Here is an 18,268-nt window from a genome sequence, read left to right as displayed (position 1 = left end):
TATAATAATATGTATTAATTTTAAATAGGCTAACGGTTCTTTTTTTAATTTTTGCACTTATTGTAATGTTGCGATAAAACGCGATTTCACTGTGTGAGCAGCATCGCATATTTTATTATTAGGGGAGACTGGGTACGGTTGTGCCAGGTTACGGTAGTAATAGTCGTCATAATAGCTAAATATACTGATTTTAAAATTGGGTCCAGAGGAAGAAAAATTAAGTATGTTTGTTCGAACAAGTTTCCATTATTGCGTTGAGTCAGCAACCGTAGACCGAATTGCTTTTAAAGAGCTAAAAGTAAGTTTTTTTGTTTGATTTTTTGTAATAATAACTGTTACTTGTATACAGATAAATCACTTTTTTCTTATTTTCCTCTAAGTTGAATATTAATGGTCAATTACCAGCAATTAGTATTTTATTATTATTTTTATTTATTATTTTAATTTTGTGTGACATTTCTTGTTCTTTTTGGGTGAAATTTAAACAGAAAAAAATCTAACTTAACTAAGACAAAATACGTAAGAGAAAGGAAAAGAAAAATTCAATACATGAAATAAAAGATTTCATAAAGATTTCTTGTTTAAAAAAATATATTTTGTTATATATTGTTATATTATATTCATTAGCGTTGTTTAAATGATTATATTGTGTTGTTTTATATATTCCTGACAATAAGAGTAGATTTTGGTACTATTTTGGTGTTTATAGCTATAGATTTTAAAACAATCTATTTTTTTTAACGTTCTTCGGGTGGGGACGGTTGTGACACTCGCCCTCTCCTTGTATGATTTGATTATATGACGGATTCATCGATTTTAAGGACATTATTACAGTATTCCTTCATAGCCAAATGTTCATATTACCATTTAATTTACTTTTTCCCAGATAACTGTTAATTTACGAAATTTATTTCTGATCAAAAAAAGTGGCACAACCGTACCCAGTCTCCCCCACCGCTACGTTTCATATAAGAATTTTTTATATATGATTCCATAGAAAAATGTTTGGCATTCTCTGATTAAATCATATTTATATTCTTGTACTATTGCTCGTGTGCGAGATATTCATCTATCTACTTTTTCGAGATATTTATATATAATCACTACCTGTTTAGAATGAATAATCAATATTTTATTAATCTAGAAACGGCATCTTAATGAACTAGAACAATAAACCGTAATTTAGTTTTAGGTATGTAGACCTTTTTTAATGAATATATTATGCATTCATTTATAAATTCAGTTAAATTAATAGGTTTTTAATTATGTTAAGATTATTGGACTTTGATATTGTTATGATTTATTTCAAAATCATTAGTTATTTTATTCCAGTTTCGAGGATTGTAGAAAAATATTTTGAAGATATTAATTTTTTTTTTATTTTGAGCTCTTTCATTTGATTTATGATACCTGAACATGATTTTTAAAAAGTTTATAAAAATTTATAAAAGCTTACATGTGGTAGGGTGGGGTAAAACGGATCAACTGAACCTTTACCACTGCAAAGGTGTAAATAATAGGAAAATAGTAAATAAATAAGTTAAATTAGTAAAAACGCTATTTTACAGGAAATAAATTAAAATAATAGATATTCCAACTCTGATACTGAATATTTCTGACAAAGTACCAGATCAAGGTTATAAAGGGTGCGATCCTTGTAATTGCGCCCATGAAATTTGTGTTTCGCATTGGTTAAATAATGTAGCTATTATTTCGTAAAATCCATTTCAAATTAGAAATAAGACATTTGATCTGTTTCTTTTTATCTCGCCTATGGGGTAAAAAGAGACAGATGACAAGTTTAGGAAAATGGTCGAAAAATATATTTCTAAAATAGTGAATTAGCTCTGAATTTTACTGAACATAGTTCGATAGTTTGTTTGATACGTGTGACAGTATAACTACTGAAAGACAGATTGGACCTCTATTCTATTTCATTTCACGAAAATGAGTCGAAATAGGTTTTTCATTTATCTACGTAGGCTGTGATTAAATCAACTTTGCATACAGCTGCTCTTGATTAAGAATCTTTAATAGTATAGGCAGATATTAAGAACAAGCTTATAGTCCAAGAATTGAATTTCCAACGAAGATGACAACGTAATGATATTTATCTCAAACATAGTACGTGCAGAATAGAATTGATAGCTAATGCAAAATCTGGAATGACGAGTACGGGCATAGGCGCTTAATGGTAAAACAAATTGTGTATTATAAATATCAAGGGATCAACGTCTCGCGTATCGGACAATGTGAGAGCCGTCCGTCCTATGGTGACGGCGACCGACGATGGCGTCTTCTATCAAACCGGCACACCGGTTCTGATAACAATCCGTTCGGTTCCGGTTTTGTTGGACTTTTACTGCGCGGACACCGAATGTTCTGACTAAATAACATTATAATAATATGTTGATGTGAACAAAGCGTCCCGTCAAAGCGAATGCACTATCGTATCATTTACATAAGAAAACAACGAACAAACACAAAGTCGCGAGCAACTGCGACCGTACGCGGTGCCAGCGATCTGATCGGGGCCAGTGGCAGCGTCAGCGAACAAACGTCAGCCTGATGGACTCATGCCCGCTTTTCGCTTTTCGCTTTTCGATTCTCGCTTTTATTATACATCTTTTTTATTTTTACACTTTGTTATTCTTATGGTCGCTTGCAATTACCAAGATCTATACAGTTTAATTTAAACAAAAGAAGCAATTAAAATAATTAAATGGATCTCGTGATATTTAATTATAATGCACACGCATGAATTAAGTTATATGTTGTTAAGCATTTGCTCGATTATTATTTTTTGCACTTGCTCACATCGCCCTCATAAATGTAATAAGCACATTTTAATATATGCGAAAAATGTAATCAATTTATAAGCAAAATTTTCTAACAAGGAGAACCTTAGGTTTACTTTGCTGGGATATTGATAAAACTTTTCACGGAAATAGAGTTGATAGTCAAAACAAACTGTTGAAAATATTATAGGCCTATAAGAAGTGGTTTAATTATAAAAATTAATTAAAATTTTGATAAACAGACCGCGCGCAATACGGACGCTTATAGTGTTTCTTATCAATTAGAAGTAACAAAGAAGTAAGAAAAACAAGTAAGAAAAAAACCTTAAGTTAAAATTTTTTTCGGTAAATTTAACTTTTTTTCGTTAGCAAATATTATTTAATATAAAACATTGTTAATTTAAATTTAAGGGTACTAGTCTATATATTTAAAAATGGATGTCTCTGTGTGAGTGTAATTGTTATGCATTTATAAACCATACGTCCGGAAATTTGGGAAAATGTTAGGTATATTTCGGGACAGGTTTTCGCATATTTTGATTGAAACCAAGTGTTAATTTCATTTTTTGTTTAAATTTTCATTTTTTATTTTTTTATGATTTGTATATGAAAAACACTTATTATTATTTTTTTTATTATCTCTTTTATTTACAACTGCCCAGTAAAGGACATTCAATAAATTTGATGAATTTACAATTGTCGGCCGAAAAGGGACATGTTGGAAAAAACAACTCAGTAGTTGTTTTTCCATTCGATATAAAATTCACAATATTTTATTGATAATTATATATTTTTAAATAATATATAAATTAAATATATTAAATTAAATTAATTAATTAAATATAATAAATAATTTCTATAAAACACTTATAATTCTAAATTTTCAACTTCTATTTTGTAAGAATTATTACACTAATTACACCATTTTTTTATAAACCTTACATCCGATCGCCGTGAAAATCGCATTTGTGTTTAGATTTTTATTTAGGTACAGCAACGCGTGATCAGGAATCGCTATTAATATTTATATTGTCCATTTAATTAATTAAATTAATAAATTCAAAAAATAAAATATTTTATACATAACATTCTATTAAGTTTTAAATTTGATATCTCTATATATATTTATTATATTTAAAATTTGAAATTTGACGGATATTGTGTATTTCATAGTTTGCAGATGATATTGCAAGTTTATATATATGTGTATATATATATATATATATATATATTTATTTATATATATTTATAAATATACGCATTGGGTGTATTTTATGGAAGCATAAATTAAACTGAGGATTATGAAAGCAAGATAATTTTATCTCAGTACATAAAGTTTGTTTTTGCTTTTTTGTTGCTACATATTGATTTGCATTTCCTGCACTACTGTACACGTATACCTACCTACGTAGAGCAAAGAAAATAATTGAACATTTTAATTGATCAAGTAATAAAAGTTGTAATTTCTCGAGTCAGGTGAGAAATTCCGCGCGAGGCGCGGGGGGCACTTGAATGACTCCGGACTCGGAGTAACTAATCGTCGCTCACTGAAAAGAGTCGGGAGGACCAGACCATATAAAGTGTAACATGCATATCAAGACTTACATCACAAACTATTAATATTCAACAGCACTTACACATTGCATCAAACGCATTGACAACGACGAGCTGCCACTGTGTACGCACACAAATATATTGTTATCTTCTCACAAGAATGCTATTATTTGTTCTTTTTAGAAATTAGAAGAAATACTACGGATTCTTTCATACAGAGATTAACAAGCAGTCAAATTAATTTATAACTACAATTCCAGAGGCTTTCGAATCTCAAATATAAACCGGTTGATATAAACGCACTTATCTTTTTCAACTTGTACACAATACGGAATATGTGATGAGCGGCCGCTTCTATGCCGCTTCTTCTATGCGATTCGCGCGCATTCGAATACAAATAATCCCGCGGGATTTCTGCTCACATGACAGGACGTTTGAAAGAGGATTCGGATTCGGACAAACGCATCCGACAGACGCAAAATTTACATAACACAGAGAAACTTTGCATTGAGTTATGACTTTATTTACGATGGATCCTACTTGCCTCACAAGATGTACTTCTGTCGTTAAATTTACTGCAAATAATGGTTTGTAGGGCAAACAGTTTATTACTCATAGACATTTTTTTTCTCTACGTTCTCATTTTCTTTATATAGGAAAATATTTTAATTTGATAATGCAGTATGTTTAACTCTCTTTTAGTAAATCTAAAGTAAGTCTATTTCATATGTTTTAAAATATGTCGTGATGTTGTGGTTCTAGAAGGAAACTCACTGGTTGATCAATCTTTTTCTGATGAGAATATAATGTGAATATATTAGGTTGGCAACTTAGTAAGTGCGGATTTTTGTTACAAAATCAGACATTTTTTTTCACATTTATATAACTTGCTTTCTGAAATGCCTTGATCACTGACCTTTTGTCTTTGTTCAAGCAGCATTATTAACCTACTTTTATAAAACTCATTTTGATAGCAAAAAGCTGAATAGGGTACAATTTGACGCCATCATGATTATTGATTTTTTTGAAATTCAAATGTCGTCAGAACGGATGTAGCAAAACATCCCAACAGCTCCAATAATTTTTGCCAAAAAAATTTGCTCTAATAATTTTGGCCAAGATATGTGATGATAATATTGTAATAAATCATTGATTTGATTTTTAATTCAGGCCGCTGTCTTTTAATTGCATTGTTTAATTTCGTTAGTTGTTCAATCGCATCAATTGTTTCAATCGCATCAGAGTAGTTAATTCATTTTTGATCAACTTCAACTAGAGCGTTTTCCATCTTTGGGTGAAAAATCACAAGACGAAATTTGGCAAACCAACTTTTATACTGCCGTTTTTTTAAGACTACGTTATCATAAACAGCGCATAACTTTTTGTGAGCTTAAGATTTGATGTTTTATCTTTCAACGAACGAAAACTACTCAATCGATCAAAAAACTCTTTGTTACAGATTGGCAGCTAAATTGCCTACTATCCAATTAGAAAAGGTATTTTACATTTGGGCTACGACAGGAAATTTAAAATTGAAACAAATTAAGAGTAAATGCCACACTTACTTAGTATAACAACCTCAATTAAATTGCAGCAATGTCCTTAAAAGAGATGTGAATATATATTGCACCAATGCCTCAAATAGATGTTTTTATTGGAAATCATGTTTAGTTCGTATATCATCAACACTTAGTATCAATCTAGCCAAGATGGAATCAAAACCAGAACCATGAACAGTTCTAAATGTACTTCTGAACATCAAAGACTTTAAAATGATCGTACGCGCTGATTACATTGCAGAATTGTTCAAACTTTCACATCATCTAATATTAACTATTAATACAAATATATTGATAGTAAACTCTTGTATTTAGTGATAACCATAATATATACGATTATTACGCAAGCCTGCAATCACATATGGGGTTCCATGACCCCCAGGAGCTCGACCGAGCCGCGGATATCTTACCGCATGTTATGTGACCAGGGATACGCCATCAAGAGTAATAAATTTCTCTAAAACTGTCAAAGTCAAGGTCGCGTACAGGTTCTCCGAAACCGCGGGGTCAAAGCTCGTATTTTCGTTTATTATTTGACGCCAAGACCTTAGGCTTGGGTCAACACGGTTGACAGGGTTACGCTAGTTTGGTACTCATTTGAATTCAGAATCTTTTGTTGAATGTGTTCTATCAGATTTTATCAGTGCTTTGCGCCAGATAGATGACACTAATGGAAAAATAATATTTTATAACATTATTCATATGCAAGTACTATCATCATTCAATTAATTGAGTTGAATACTGTGTTGATGATTTGTGGTTCTTTTGAAGGAGAAGTTTAAGTTTTCGCAAAACAATCCGATTTTCTAATTTTATGTTTTCTAGATGTTTCAATCCATTCTCAATCGAATGAGACCAAATTTGGATAAAGTATGTGTGTGTGTATAGAGCTGATTTTTGACCGTGAGCTTGAGCGATTCTAATCAGAATCTATGCTGAAGAATATGTACGTTATGTGGTGTTTCGTAGGTAGCTACTGATTACAGTTGACGTCAAATTAAATACATTTTTAGCACACGAGATAGTTGAAATAAAACGTGTTAAACATGCAAATTAATTTAAAAAAATATAGATATTATAAGTATATTTGAGAGGCATCACTTGGAAATCGTATTGATTATTTTTAAGTGAAAGCGAAAATTTTATTTTAGTAGTTGAATATGTTATATGAATAACTGAATCTCAATTCTTATTGATTGACGTTTATGCAACTTGCCTTAAGGCAAAGTGCTACTTACAATCATTTACTTATTATTTAAGATATTATTTAAAAAAACATTCTAGCTGTTTTGAGATATTAGTAGTGATACAAATCATCGATGACTAGTGCCATTATGACATGAAATGAAATTTATAATTATAACCACAATTTCTAATCATCAATTTTTTATGGCGAAGTGAAAAATTAATAGTATGGTCAATTCAGTAATATCTAACCAGTTATACTGCTTGATTAAAACTATATTATTTTTTTGGGAACAGCTCGATCAAAACTATATTATAATATTTTGGAAATTCTTAATTAAGTAAGCGATTTTGATCTTGATTTCCCGATTTTTCTAGAGACAATACAAATTGCCCTGGTTCAGGCTTAATGATCCCAGATTGTTCCAAATATTTAGGAATTTTTTTTAACCGTTTTAAATTTTTTTAAACACACACACTACATGTGATATTATTTACTAAAAAAAACAGAATTTTATATAATATTTATAAGCGTGCAGACCATGGTAGATAAAATTGTTAAAATATGGTTGCTAATTCTGAATAAAAGAAAATTGTACCATTTCCAAAATACCTGACTTTTATTACATCATTAAACAGTATTCATACTATGTATGATTTTGATCAAAACAATAATTGAAAAAATCACATTGGTGATTCAAGTTAACGGAACACAGCTCCCACACCCGCTAAAAATTTTAGTCCCGAAATTGAAGTAAAAAAATATGGCTTAAGTTAATTATAAGAAGACCATGATGTGATATGACATTAAAAATTATATATTTATAAATTTTCATTTAAAAATAATCATCTATCTTTTCAATTATCTTTAGTACCCATGCTGTGTAACGGCACTATTATAGGTAGAGTCGATTATCGCTAGTATATCAGAGTCCCGCGTTAAAATTTTACCAACATTCTCAAGGCTCATAAGTTAGACGGCCGTCGAGCCGTCGTGCGGCTAGTCTTCGTAACAATAAATGTTCCCCCTGGTCGTATATTGTCCTGTTAAACGCTGATAATAACTATCAGTTCAGGAAAACCGGGAGTCAACGCGAAACAAACCGTGATTCATGGCACACGCACACTCTACCACGCTCTGCTTTTCTTGCAGGCACGGATTTAATGGTAATAAAAATCATAACTAGTGGTGTATGGCATCGTGCCTTAAGGCAAATTGCTGGTACTTCCCGTACCAAAAATTATTATTATTTTTAAAAACGATTAACATTTTTGAAAAAAAAAATATTTCGAAAAAATTAGATTTTTGAGAAACTATAAAATTGACAAAAAAATACTTTTTTTTTGATAAAAAAAATTTTTTTTTTTGGAAAAAAATTTTTTTTCTTCATTTTGACATATTTTGGAAATTCTGAACTTTTTTTCAAAGCAATCGTACTGCTTTAACTGCATAGAGACGAAATGTCAAAGCGCGTAAGCGCCGCGTCTCCGTCTAACGGATAAACATCATAAATATCTGATAAATTGATGTGCATATGTTTAATGATCATTTTTGACCGCCAAATTGCATTTTTATTTACTTTTTTTATTAGATCTCAGAAACCGCTAGACCTGCCTTCATGAAAATTGGATCAATTTTTCATCTTGTATTGACGAGTAAAATGTTTTTTGAATTATTAAAATCGGACGCTCCGTTCTCTTAAAAACTGAGTTACCATTTTTGGCACTTTTTGCCTCGTATCTTCGGAACGGCTAGACCTGCCTTCGCCTAAAACTAATCAGCACGTCTCCTTATCAATACAAATCGAATGATTTTTGTAATTACTTTAGATTCTAGAGTAATTTATAGTAATCTCTAGAGTCTAGAGGAAGTTAATAACATATTTCAATTCTCAAAAATTTATTTCAAAGTGATAAATATTGAAACAAAAATCCTTAAAAAATCAATCACGTGATTAATGGACGCTCCCTTACATTACTTATTTACATCTACCATTCGACAAATCTTGGTATAATAACCAAACTCCAAAATTTTATTATGAATCTTATAAAATATCTGCTGTGTGTTTTTCGTTGCAAGTAGAGTTTTTGAATTAATAATTAATTGTGATTAATATTATTAGAATATTACTAATATTCTAAAATTTTGTTTTAATAAATAAGCTTGTCGGTTCGAACCCCGGTCGAGTACTTTATGTAAATATAAAAATGATGTAGACGTGAAAAATTGTGAAGGATAATATATTAGTACGGGATATGAAAAAAATATACAGAAATTAAAGAATTGCAAGTGGATAATGCTGTAGCAAAGGCCAATAAAAAATGATCTAGTTTTTCGATTGTTTGCTTAATAACTGCGACATAAAACCGTTTATGAATAAAATCATCAATGTGTATTTAAGGAACATATACACTATGTCATTGACCATTACACACTGGCACACAATATCCTTTATTATTTTGTCATATACTCTTAAAATAATATTACAACAAAACTCTTATTTACATTTGCCAGCAATCATATCAAACATTGCATCTCAATCTGGCGCTCTCCAACGTGACGTGAGTTTCATTACGAAGATGTGTAGCTAATTCGCTGTCTTTATATAAACCATTTTCGAAGCTTTGTATATTTTTCATTTGACGAGACTAAATATACAATTCTATATTATGTATTATAATATATTGTTTACAAAATATCGCACGATCGCGTGCTCGATTTGCAATTACTAACAATAATGGGAAAGTATCGAGGGCAAGGGATAAGGGACTCATGGTGTTTAAGGCGAGATATCTGAAATTATCTTATTATTTTTATTTTTATGATAGTTTGCTTGTGTAAACATTTGGTTTTTTCTTAAGACTGCTGAACTTCATTGTTTAATAACAATAGAAAATAAAATATTTGTGATCAATCCACAGCCGTCGTATGACCAACTTCAATGATTTGATCTCAAAATTGAAATATTGCTTTATGTTTTTTTTTTGGATATTAAAAAGATATTAATCAAAAACATTAATATGTTTCTTAATGTTTACAAAACGTTGTCCTTTATTATCTGTCTTCGTATCTAATCTTTGGCAATTGGTAATATTCATATCACCAATTATCAGTGTCTTCTAATTACAATTACAAAAAGCAACAAGCAATTAAAATTTAATTGAAAACTTGTTCATCCTAATAAGATTCTTCTATTCTGGCCAAGTGTTTGTGGATTTAAAATCGCTCTGCAGTCTTGTGTTAATTTATATGACGCATGCTGGTAACTTCTCGTTATTACTGCAACTGTTCATATAACTAGAAACACATGGAGTTGGATTTTATTACTATTTTATGAGTAAAAATTAAGTATTATGTTATTTAGAAGCGCGTCTCGGTGTGATATACGAGATCATTTCTAACTTTCCAAAAATGCGTGATGGAAAAAAGAAGTGTGAAGTCGTTAAATGGTAAATGATATATGGTCATGATTTTTTGCTAAAATGCACAATAAAGTTTATACAATACAAGTGGCAATCATAGCTGAAATTAAATTTGGAGAAACTTGATAGTCACTTTATTAACTTCCCGTAGAATAAGTTATAGTAATTGCAAAAAAATCCAATATGAATTTTTAACTTCCCGTAGGGTAAATTATAGTAATCGCAAAAATATCGAAAATGAAAATTTTTATATATCTTTATGTTTCAAAGGTTTCTGAACATTTTGGCATACCGTAGAAAAAATGGATGTATGTGTGTGTGTGTGTGTGTGCAGATACAAATTTTCGTTGACGATTTCGGGAACACCGATCAACCGATTTGAATAATTCAAAAAACATTCGATTCGTATTGATAAGGAGACGTGCTGATTAGTTTTTGGCGGAGGCAGGTCTAGCCGTTCCGAAGATACGGGGCAAAAAGTGCCAAAAATGGTAACTCAGTTTTTGAGAGAATGGAGCGTCCGAAGTTTTTTGCGAAGATCGAGAAAAAAAAGTAAAAAAAATGCCATTTGTGGGTCAAAAATGATTATGGGACTTTTGCACATCAAATTATCTGATATTTTATGACGATTTTATTAATAAGTATAAATTTCATTTTCAATTCTATGGGTTCCGTACCAATGTCGTGGCGCTTACGCGCTTCGATATTTCTTCTTTAAAACAGCCAAGCAGCATATTTGCTTTAAGAAAAAATGCAACATTTTCAAAAAATTTAAAAATGTAAAAAAACAAGTTTTTCAAAAATTTCAATAATCTCATTTTTGCACAGTTTAAAAAAAAATAAGGTTATTTTTTGAATCTTAGTTTTTGGTACGGGAACTTCCAGCTATTTGCCTTAAGGCACCAAGATAGTATGATTTGAAGTAATTGATGTAATGAGCAATTTTAGAAAGACAGATAATTTATATATCAACTGTATACCCACAATTGTCCATTACATCTGCTTGCTTGTTAGAAATGAAGTATGGCCAATCGGTTTATTTCAAATTTCAAATAAAGTTTCTCCAAATTGTATTTCAACTTTTGATTGCACTTGTGTTGTATAAACCTTTCAATGCACAAATAATGATTTATAATTTACGATGTCCGAAGTTTATTTCTGAATTCTCATTGTTTATTCTGCATGTGCTTGTGTTTTGTTTAGAATGAGAATTTCGTTTCTAGGATTTCTGCGACAACAATAATATTCGTACGTAAGTCTGTAAATCTCTCGATAATACTTTGAGGTTAAGCAATTTGCACATATGTGTATACAGATCGGACGTAATCCGGCCTCTTGTAGCTCGTTCTGGCAGCGTCATTTCTTTGATGTGAATTTATTGCTTAAAAGTTTATTATAAAACCGAGCTAGTTTGTTGTGGTTCCGACAGGAAAGATGATCTCTATACACAGAGCAGCTTCCTTCTTCACTGAATTCAGTTGTTCTCTTTGAGACCTCGTTTCGGATCAGTCGAATTACTGAAAACTTTAAACAGATTAAAACATCGACATGCGCCCAAGCCAAAACAATAGTTTATTTTTATACGGCTTTGCACTAACAATTAATGAAGGTGAAATATTTTCTCCATCAGTAAAAATTCTTTGCTTCTGCGTAGGCTAAATAGCGTATTTTCACACATATACACTTACCCATATTTCTAAAGTTTTTTATGTAGTAATTTTATGACCGGCTATAATAACAAAATGTAGTGAAGAACATGTGTGAGTTATATTTTTATTTTGATATACTTCAATTATTCTTTTACAAATTTTTACTTAAGAGTAAAAATTCTAGTGAAGAAATTAAAAAAATCGTGTTCCCTTTTGTTTCATATTTTCAAAGTTTAACTATTTAAGAATAAGTGTACAAGAGGCTTTTTCAAAATTTGAATTATTTTCGGAGATACAGTTGTTTGACCATAATAATTCTCTTCCATTTCCTTCTTTTTGCAAAACTTTAAACGCGATTTCCTCAATATGTACTCCCTTTTTCAATACGATGTCCACGATTTCTCGAGTTCTACTGAACCAATTTACTTAAAGTTTTTAGAGAATGTTTTTATAGACTACTTTCTGGTATTTTAATGTATTCTATATTTCAAAATTCGATAAACTCAAAAAAGTGGTTATAAGCGGTCTTTTTTTTAGAACAGTCGCCAATTTGTCAAAAAAAAATGACTTGGCTATAGTATATGTTTTTGCTTTTCCTGTACTCTTGTACCATTGATAAATTGATTATAGAAAAAATAATAGTAAAAAAATAATTCCCTCTTTTTTATAATGATTTAAAAATGACCTAAAATTTATGCCTCTACACTGGAATACTCTCTTAAGGGTTCTATAAGCTTTTGCGATTTCCTAACTACAATCCTAACATTTGTCCTATCTCTATATGATGAATTTTTTTATTACAATTTTGAGCAAGGGCCATTTTTACTTAAAAACATATTGCTATCATCTATATTTCCAAGTAAAAACTGATGTCACTACTGCCTTGCCATCTACGACCATTGACCTTTGGACTTCTGATTGAAATGCTATAGCTCTAACCACTAATCCACGGGCATAGCAAAGCCCATGATTATAAAAATAATTAAAAATGTAAGTTTTGCACTTTTCAACAAATTATTTCTTGTAACAATTTATTCTTTTATTTCAAAGTATATATTCGTCAGTTCGCCTCTTGTTGTGATTATACTCTTACATCTTAGCATGACAAAAGCTGTGAACATATTTACAACCCGTGTTTCTTTCGCGATATTTATAGCTTCAAAGTCAATAAATTCCAAATATCTTTCGCGATACAATAAAGAACTCTATTTGGACTAGATATATTGCCAAAACACTGTTATAGTAACAAGTGCATAAATTTTTCTTCCACAAGGTAGCGAATGATTCATAAAAGTTTTTTGTGATAGATATTTTATATTATCGTTTTTATAATTTTAAAATTTATTGTGATTTTTTTGGGCAATTAGCATGTTTTATATGTACCTATGAGTATGAGTTTTCAAACAGTAGGTAATGGATTAACAGGTCTATGCGAGATTTTATCATTATTACTTTACCAATCACCTTCATGGGCGCAAATGTAGAAAAGCATAAAATATATAAGTAAAATTTAAATTTGGCTTTGATTATAGATGATTATAACGAAAAATAATTTATTAATTGATTAATACTGATTTGGTATATAAATCTGCAATTTTCTGTACTAATATGGTTATAAGTTCGTATGGAAATCAGAAATAGTACGCTGCCACCATTGTAAGAATATGGGTCACGTAGCACTCCAGATTTGTATCAAAATAGATTTTGTATTTTTTAGTATAATAAGTTATATTATGAATTGAATAGTGTATTCTAACAATAACATCAAATAAATTCTACACCCAACATATAACCTTTTCAATCACATTCAATACCAAAGACATAAAAGAATTTGGTTTCCAATCGTTGCATAGAAGTTGGTCTTATTTTTTGCGTAAATTCTTTACACATCTAATTAGAGATCCGTTTTAATCTTTTAATAACATTATTATCCAAAACAGAATTAGAATTAACTTGGTCTGCTTCTGTATGAAGCAACGGCATCACAGAGCAAGCAATAGACGACCGTTAGAATAAACTGGAATTTCACATTCCACAATTTGTGCATCAGAAAGAATTAAATGCATTTATATAGGGAAGGAAAGAGCAAACACATTGGCAAAGAAAATTTAATAAACTTATGTAATATTGGATTTGTATGGCATTGCACCTTAGACCAAGTTGGTGAAAGCTTCTGACCTCTAACGAAAAATTGGATGCATTGAAAAATAGAGAAATTTGAGAACTTTTGAGAAAATTGATTCAAAATAGCGAGATAAGTCACGGATCAATAATGCAATGAACTTCATGTTTTATATTTTGTTTTATATTTATTATTGGCACGTGTGCAACGGGTTGCTGATTACTGACCTTAGACAACACTGGAAGCGATTCGATTACTATATCTATTTGAATAAATCTTTTGATAGTTAATGATTAATAGTTGTTTTGAATGAACCATTCATATATCTTATAAATACGAACTAAGTTTATCAGAAAGATGAGAAAATAATAAGACTATTGTGCAAAAGCAACACCTGGCTGGATCACACATGTGCATATTTGTGCTATTTTATGAATGAAAGGAAGCAATTCAAATTTATTGCCAGTAATGTCCTTTTTAATCGTTAATGAATAAACAAAAGGGGCGTTTTATTTTTTATATTAAGCTTTTATATTTTATTTAATTTATATGTATGAACATCTTCATCTATTCTAGTACTTTCTGTACTTTAAGATCTATATAGTACATATAAAGGTATTTAAGGAGTATAAATTTTAAATTATTAATAAATGCGGATTTACGATGATTACTATTTCTAATCAACAATGGTATAATTTTATACTGCTATTTAACCACTACTACAAACTTTTATTGCAAAATCTTTTTTGAGACTAAATAGTGATGATACACACCTAACAGAATTACATAAGACATATCTTCCTAAGGAGCATTCAGATTTTGGCTAATATTTATAAAGATATCAATACTTTGCTGAGAATTGTTTGATGGAATTGTTTGTCTGAGAAGTCTTTTTTGATGGAATGTCATTGTTATTTTATAGAATTATAAAATAAGATAGTACATTTCTCTAGTTTATTCATGATATTGAAACTATGTTGAGAATATAATTAAAACTATGAGTTTTTAAAACTAAAATCTGTCTGGCAATGAATCTCCTTATATTTTATCAATTTGATCAAATTTTCCTATATTTTCTTAATGGTTAGAGCTATGGGCTTCTTATCAAAGATTTCAAGTACGATACCCGCCTCGGACAGTTTGATGTCAAGCAGTAGTGACATTGGGTTTTACCTCAAAATATGCTACTCATTATGCTTCCAAGTGAAAATAGCCCTTATCTGACATTGCTGCATTCATCAAAAAATTAATCAGTATTCAGTTTCGCCAATTCTAGGTTTCTAGTACATCATTTGTTATGCAGTTCAACATTCATTATCACTACAGGTAATGAAAAGATTGCTCTTTGTATTTTTCTTTTTGTAAGGTCTTTTAATTAGATACCAGCCTCGGTCAGCCTCATGTCGAGCAGTAGTGACATCGAGTTTTACCTAAAAATATAGAAATCGATATGCTATCAAGTGCAAATAACCCTTATCCAGTGAAAAATCATCAACATTAGCGTTGTTCTTATAATATATTCATAAAAAAGATGAGGCAACCGTTGGGTTGCCACCTATATAGCCTCGTCATTAAGTAGTCATCACAACAAATTTATAAGACTATTAAGTTACGATTGCTGTCAATAATATATGAAAAATATGTCATTTACTGTTTAAGTGTTTAGGAATTATTTGTGGATAATAAAATATTATCCATTCCATTAATTCCGTAGGCAAACAGTTTTTCGATTTGTTATTACGTGTTATTAACACTTTGGATTCCAATCACTCGGACAAAGGAAAAGAATGCTATAGAAAACACAAACGTTACTGCGAATACAAAAGCAATAAGTATTAAAGGTGCAGCGCGAAACCTGTACGCGTGTAACAGCAACACGCGCTTTACCTTCCATGTGAAACACGTTTATCTAGTTATTGTATCTCACGACAGAGCTTTCCTTCTTATAATTGATAGGATATATTTGTATATAAATACCAACGTTGCCAGGCGTCCCTAAGAAGAGTTTGGAGTAGGTGACAAGTCCGGAGATTGAGGAACAGTACTTATCCAAAGACGTAATGGTCTTAACCTACTTCATCACACATTTTTTCTTTAACTATAATTAAATCACTACTCATAGGCCTATAATATTTTTTGGGGTTTGGTTTGTCTACCAACGCTATCATCACGCAAAGTTTCATCAAAATCCCAGAAGAGTAAACCTAAGGGTTCCCTGGTACACCAAATCATAAGTCTCATTGTTAGACTCATCAATGTCGATTCACTCTACATAAATACTTCTCTGCAAAAATATCTTTGCTTTCTTTCAAACATTCACCAAACATGAATAATTGTCAGTTATTTACAGAAATCATAGGATATTTTTCATAATTTTTTTAAAATCCTATTTTTTTAGTAAAAAGTTTGAAAATCTTCTCATTATACATTATATATCTATCAGCTTCTCTTAGACATTTTTCCGAATGTAACTTAGCAATAAACATTGAATTTTATATTAAATTTTACATAAATACTAGGTATTTTTTCAGTAGTATCCGATCACAATTGAATGAATTGTTTGAATGACTCTTGCACCTGCAGGATCTGCCAAAGTGTCAATGTTTGGTAGCATACATGTTCCAGTCTTAAATTTGATAAATGTTACAATTATAGCATTTTATACTTCGGGATGTTTGTTGATGTATGTCAAACTCGATTATTGAAGGAGAATCGGCACATTCGCTAATGACTTTACGCTCTTTATTCAATTTGTCGAACTTCTTCCTTTTGTTGGTTGGATAATATCATCATCACTTTCATCACTATCTTCGGTGCGAATAGTATTTTCGTAAAATTTGTCTGTATGAATGTCTATTTGAAACTCATCTTCACTACTGCTTAATTCACAAAATTTACCAGTCGTTTTGCCATATTTAAAAGCGCTCGGTGGTTTTAAATATTAAAAAAAGACTATATAGCAAAAACAAGGCTAAAAATACTACTAAAATAACTTAAAGTTTTCAAAATACAGGACTGTTTATCACTGCTATATATAATTTATTCAACTTTTCGATGCAAACTAAGTCATAAAATAGTCTGTGCCTCACAGAGTATATTTGTCCACTCAGGTGGACAGCCGTCCCCAAAGAGTTAAGTCAATTCAGCACAATAGCTTATAGGACTAGCAGGTTCTGATTCCCGTTCAAAATAACTAAAAAAATAGATATAAATTTCAAATCTTATACTATTCGTTCTAAGTTTTGTTTTCTACTCCGCCATACAGACAGTCGTATTCGTACGCATGTTACGTTCCCGCGCAAAAGTATGTAAACTTTCACCTAACAGAATCGTAGTATATTTAATGTTTTGTTATTACTTAATTGCGCTGTTTTATTGCCGTTATTTAAAACGGCGATAACATAAATTGTTTTAAACGTGCACGTTTCAGGAAATCAATGCGTTTGCGTGTTATTTACAATGCCTGTTCTATTGTTTTATTGAAGCCAGTATTGCAATTATCCTGGTATTTATATTTTCTAAATGATCGCTTTAAAGATGTAATGACCGACACATAACACAGGTCGACAAACCTTCGTAATTATCAATTGTAATTACAAATTTATTGCTTTCACGTAAATATATCATATACTAATTCAATTCCACAACACTTTTTTAGAATAGATTTTTAATTTTGGCATTATGTAAATATTCATTCTGTTCTGCGAATTTAAAATTATATGGTTCATTTTGCCTTGGTTGAGTTCGCTCTATTCGATCTTGCTTGAATGAAATTATTTATTTGTGTTTTGAAAATCAAATAAACAAAAGCGCTTTTAAAATTATTTTGGTATTAATATATGCATGCCAGGGTTGGTCAGCAGTTTGATGAATCGAGCGAACTATGGCAAGTAGGTAGAGAATATTCATTTTCGCCGTGAGATTCGATTGTAAAAAAAATATAAAGCCTTTTTAATTTATTTTAATTTGTGAAGTAGT

Source organism: Ctenocephalides felis, unplaced genomic scaffold, assembly GCF_003426905.1.
Source record: "Ctenocephalides felis isolate EL2017-DRISC unplaced genomic scaffold, ASM342690v1 CF-g0.4_SCAFFOLD_01886, whole genome shotgun sequence".
Taxonomy (NCBI): domain Eukaryota; kingdom Metazoa; phylum Arthropoda; class Insecta; order Siphonaptera; family Pulicidae; genus Ctenocephalides; species Ctenocephalides felis.
Note: the sequence above shows the minus strand (reverse complement) of the source record.